General features: G+C 36.8%; 1 long non-coding RNA gene across 1 annotated transcript; it reads left to right on the top strand.

Annotated features, from left to right (window-relative positions):
• Positions 1–4,652: 4,652 nt before the first annotated feature.
• On the top strand, positions 4,653–5,377 carry LOC149828771 (uncharacterized). The gene is made up of 2 exons (XR_016434324.1): positions 4,653–4,752; positions 5,052–5,377. It is a non-coding gene; the product is annotated as an uncharacterized LOC149828771 (long non-coding RNA).
• Positions 5,378–6,000: the final 623 nt, after the last annotated feature.

The following is a 6,000-nucleotide window of genomic DNA, read 5'->3' on the forward strand; positions in this document are numbered from 1 at the left end:
TGATCTACATACTTGGTTTTATAAGGACCTGCTCTTGAATCATCTGTTTTTTTATGCATAAATGAGATTTTTTAAGGCTTTAAAATCAATAACTCATAATCTTCATAAATATTCAAGCATTTAAAAATCACATTTTTTCATCTAAAATACATGATCCAATGGTTGATTTCTAGCAAACTCACCATGCCAAGCACATCCACATGGTTGGATTTGCAAAAAAAGTGTTGAAAATGCCCATATTTCTAGTTCTCATATTCTAGTGACTCTCTCTCTCTATGTATATAATAATAATAATAATAATAATAATAATAATATGGGAACACCTACTCCCACGTACTATAAATCATAGTTGTAGGTTGCATCTTCTCAATAAGACTTTATAGATGTACTCAACGTAGTTTATTTGATAGGAATCATGCTTTAAGGATCAAAATTGTATACAATATTCTAGGCGTAGTGATTCTAAATGTCTATGTGCACTTAAAAGATATGCTGATAGTGAAAACCAGATGAAAATACAAACTAGAAGGTCATATAGAGTCTCAAAACTCTCTAGAAATTTGTGTCTTATGACTCTTTTTCACCTAAATACCAAGCCTACATTGTATTAATACATTCTTATATAGAACCCTTGACCTATGCTCGCAAAAGAACACTCTGAATGGGTAGAAGCCATGGGGGTAGAGTTAAAAGCTTTAGAAAGAGCCAATAGTCATTTTCCAAGAAAATAAACTTATAGGATATAGATGAGCGTATAAGGTAAAAACCAAGAGTGATAAAACTCTTAAAAGATACAAAACCATATTAGTTGCCAAGGGTTATTCTCAAGAATATGATATAGATTATGAAGAAACTTTTGTCTCAGTTGTTAGGATGACCACATTTAGGACCTTAGTAGCCCTATTCTTTGTGAGAAGATGACTCATGTATGACATGGACATTAAGAATACATTTTTTAATGAAAATTTGGTTAAAGAAGTTTATATGGAAGCACCACCTGATATAACTATTCCTAAAGGAAAAACTCTTTGTTTGGATAAAGACTGTTATGGTCTTAAATAAGTACCAAAGACTTGGTGTGGTATATTTAGTCAAGTTATGCATGATATTGAATTTTAATCTTATCTGACTGACACAACTTTATTGGTTAAGATTTCTAATGCAGGTATTATTATTCTTCTCTTCTATGTGGACGACATGATCATCACCGAAGGAGACATAAGGGGAGTTGAACACATTAAAAAACTTTTTAAGAATTGACTTAGGTTTTTTAAAATATTTTCTTGGAAATGAAGTAGCTTATTCTTCTAGAGGTTATCTATTGACTCAATCTAAATTTACTGTAGATATTATTGACAGGTCTGGAATCTCAAATGATAAGAAAACTGACACTCCCGAGGTTGTCAATGTTAAGATTGATGATGGAGAGACACTTAAAAATTCAACGTCGTACAACTTATCGAGACACTTTCTTATATTTCAATTACAAGATCTGATATAGCGCATGCAGTTCACACAACCAGCCAATTTCAGCATGCTCCCACTTCTATTAATATGGGAGCAATTTTGCGTATTATTTGATATATTAAAAGAAAGAAATTTGATAAGCTATTTAATGAAAGTCATGCTCAGGATCTTGGAGACTTTTCCATTCCTTTTCATGAGATGAATCGTGACTTCATGCGCAAGATTCAAAAGAAAGAAATTGCAGAGGCTTTGAAGAAAATGAAATCAAGAAGGGCAGTTGGCCCAGATGGTATACCTATCGAGGCTTGAAAATGCTTGGGAGAGAAAGGTTTAGAATGGTTAACAAATCTTTTTAACAAGATTTGACGGACAAATAAGATGCCTAATGAGTGGAGGAAGAGTACTTTGGTGCCTCTATATAAAAATAAGGGTGATATACAAGATTGCACAAACTATCGTGGTATAAAACTCATGAGTCATACTATAAAACTTTGGGAGAGGGTGATTGAGTCTAGGTTGAGGAAGGTTGTCATGATATCGGAGAATCAATTTGGTTTTATGCCTGGAAGATCTACTATGGAAGCTATACATCTTCTTAGACAACTTATTGAGAGAAATAGAGAGAGGAACAAAGATTTGCATATGGTTTTTATTGATTTGGAGAAGGCATACGATAGAGTACCTAGGGACGTTCTCTGGTGGACAATGATGAAGAAAGGTGTTTCTCTCAAGTACATTAGTATAATTAAAGATATGTATGAAGGAGTAGTAACCAATGTCCGCACTTGTGGAGGGGTGACAACCAATTTTCCTATAACGGTTGGGTTACATCAAGGATCTGCTTTAAGCCCTTTCCTATTTGCTATAGTGATGGATGAGCTTACGAGATCAATTCAAGAAAATGTACCGTGGTGTATGTTGTTTGCTGATGATATTGTTTTGATTGATGAGTCTAGAGTTGGGGTTAATGCTAAGTTAGAATTATGGAGACAGACATTGGATGCAAGAGGTTTTAAGTTGAGTAGGAGTAAGACAGAATACATGGAATGTCGATTTAGTAAGCAACAAAATAGAGATGGGAGTGTAGTGAAGCTTGGTGAGCAAGAAATATCGGTGGATGATTCTTTCAAATATTTGGGATCTATCATTCAAAAGTTTGGAGAGATTGATGGAGATGTAAATCATAGGATAAAGGTTGGGTGGATGAAATGGAAGAGTGCAACTGGAGTGTTGTGCGATCGTAGAATGCCATTGCGATTGAAGGGAAAGTTTTATAGGACGACTATTAGGCCCGCTTTACTATATGGTACGGAATGTTGGGCTGCCAAGAGACATCATATTCAAAAAATGAGTGTAGCTGAGATGCGTATGTTGAGATGGATGTGTGGAAATACAATAAAAGATAAGATTCGGAACGAGGAGATACGTAAGAAGGTAGGCGTTGCACCCATTGAAAATAAGATGAGAGAGAATCGTTTACGGTGGTTTGGACATATTCGACGTAGGCCTAATGATGCTCCAGTTAGAAGGATGGAGAAATGGGAAAATATATTAGTTAAAAGAGGTCGGGGTAGGCCTAGGAAGACATGGATGGAGGTGATAGGAAAGGATATGAATGCTTTGAACCTCACCGAGGACATGGCATTGGATAGAAATGAATGGAGGAGAAGGATTCATGTGGAAGACCCAGAATGATTTTCTTTGTTGGTTCATATCGCCGACCCCAATTGTTTTGGGATGAAGGCGTAGTTGTAGTTATTGTATTTGATATATTAAAACTTTAATTTATCAAAGCCTTTTTCGTATCTACTTCTTCATCATTAGATTTAACTGCTTATGCTGATGGTGACTGAGGAGGTGATTCCAACAACTGACACTCAACCACGGGTTTTTGTGTTGTTTTAGGTGAATCGTTGATCTCATAGCGGTGTAAGTAGAAGTAAAAGGTTTCTCTCTCTTTGACTAAAGCAGAATACCGAGCCAAAACTATAACCACTATGAAGGCTAAAACTACAACCACTATGAAGGTGATCTAGTTAAGGAGATTGCTGGTTGATATGGGAGTTCAAATTAAATGGGCATCACGACTGTATTGTGACAACAAAAGTTTCAACTAAATTGCGAGCAACCAGACCTTTCACGAGCGTACTAAACATATGGAGATGGATTGCCACTATGTACGAGAGGAGTATCTACATAGTACTATCGATCTTTCCTATATTACCTCATAATACCAGTTGGTGAATTTCTTCACCAAACCTCTCATTGTTTTTAGATTTCACTTTCTCCTAGACAAACTTTCGGTTATTCAACCGTAAGTTTGAGGGAGAGTGTTAAATTGTATATATATATATATATTGTAACTAGGTTACTTTCTTTCTTTTTAGTTCTATTTGAACTAGTCCATACAAAGTTGACTAGTCCAAAAGAGATGTTGGAGCAGGTCTAGAGCCGTTGGACCAGTCCCAATGTCTCTATGGAGCTCCCATGATGTGCATAAATAGGGATGAAACCCCTCATAACCCAATGTTTCTTGCATGTGTTAAACATTAATAAAATTATTATTTTTATATTTTGTAAGCCTTTCTTGTGTACCCCTTTGTGGGTTTTGTGAGTGAGTTTGTTTGTCGCTCTTTGTGTGTCCATTTTTGTGATTTGGTGGACCTTGTGACTATTGAAGTGTCCACTTTGGTGATTTGGTGGACTTTGGTGGATAATCTCATTTCCTTTCACTCCATCTTAGTTCTTTCATGCTTTTTGTTTACTTTTCCCAGTGTTCATCTGGCTTTAACTCTCTTTATGGTTTATCCCACACTAACTAAATCTGCTCCCATTGGATTTTGGTTGAGCTGCTTAAATTGAATAGTTCAATTGATGTGAGAGAATATTATTGTCACATGGACTATTACATTGGATTGAACCAAATTCTCATTTTTAGAATAAACAATCTTTAAGGTTCTGCTTCGCTATGAAGTAGTGTAACGTAATATCTGTAAGAAAAGTCATTGTGGGCTCATTTGTTGTGCAGAGTTGATAATCTTATGTGGGTTATTGTTGGAGTTTTCTTCTTGAAATGACAAGTGCTTTGTTTTGTTTCCTTTTGGTGGTTATTTCTTTGCTTCACTATTGTAATCTTAATGAAAAACAAAGCATCAGCTGGCATTTCATTGTACTTTTCCCCTGCAGGTGGCTTGCTTCATGGCTCATCTGAAGTTTCTAGTTACGAAGGGAAAGCACCAGATCTTGCCAAGAATTCAGGCAAGCGTCCACTGCCAGAAATAGTGGGTATGTCTTCCTCTTTTCTGAATGAGGGCATCATTAAGGGTGATAAGCCTAGGGAACCTGCTGAACCTCCACTTTTGGAAGGTTTTCTTCATGAAATGCCTGGTATTAGGCCAGGTATTGCTGCTGCCATTAATTTTGGGGGTAATGGTTCATACCCAGATCTTCCATGGGTTTCAACAGCTGGTTCCAGTCCGAATGGGAAGACCATTTCAGGGGTTGCTTACAAGTATGACAAGAAACAGATTAGAATAGTTTGTGCATGCCATGGCATTCATATGTCTCCTGATGAGTTTGTGCAGCATGCAACTGCTGACACGCCAAACCAAGAAGGCAACATTGGATTGTCCTCAGTTCCTACCGGCAATCCAGCAGCATCAACCAAAAGCTGATTCCTCTCTTTGTTAGTGCTGTTGTTGGATTATGTAGGTATCTATATCTGTGGCCTTATGCTTTGATGCTGAAATTCTAAAATTTTGCATTTTATTGCGTCCTTTTTTTGCTACTATTCTTGTCCATTATTATTGCTGACCATTTCTTTAGCTGCAAGCTTCTTATTATTAATGACATATTGCATTGTAATATCCTTTTCATTATGATATATGTGGAAATAGCGTTTTTAGTCGAATATTAATTTGAACTAGGTTTCTTTCCTCCATATCATTTTTACCAGGGTCATGTTGAGGATGTATTTATAGTGAGAGCTGGAAAAAAAAAAAAAGCTTTTTGCCTGTAGATACAATGTACGCGGATGTGGATATTTCCAAGTGTATATGCTTGCAAACACTTTGATCTGCAAATGAGGCTTATAGATCTAAAAGAAGTAGATGAGTGGAACACAACTGGTATCTGTACATGAACTGAAATGATCCAACTCTTGCAGAAAATCCTTCATAGCTGTTAAACTGTTTTTCGGGTCTTAAGGGTGGTCTTATGAGCAAAGGTGCATGTTTCTTTTCGGCCCGTTTGTTGTACTCATGATCGGAGAAAGCTGATGGCCTATTTTGGTACAGGGGGCATTTGCTACCATGTGCAAAACGACTTCTCACATGGTAGGCCTCAGGAAACAATGCATTTCTTATGAAAGTGCCTTCGTACCTCTGTCGTGTGGAAGCATTTTTTATTTTTCCACCCGCCCATTCAATTTTTCGAAATGTGTGCCCTTTCACTGCCGGTCCCAAGCCCGGATAAAGGAGGAGGGTTGCGGTAGGCCTGTGACAGCCAGCATAAAAACTTTGTCATATCCTATGA

This window comes from Nuphar pumila, chromosome 9, assembly GCF_984573655.1.
Source record: "Nuphar pumila chromosome 9, dmNupPumi1.hap1.1, whole genome shotgun sequence".
Taxonomy (NCBI): domain Eukaryota; kingdom Viridiplantae; phylum Streptophyta; class Magnoliopsida; order Nymphaeales; family Nymphaeaceae; genus Nuphar; species Nuphar pumila.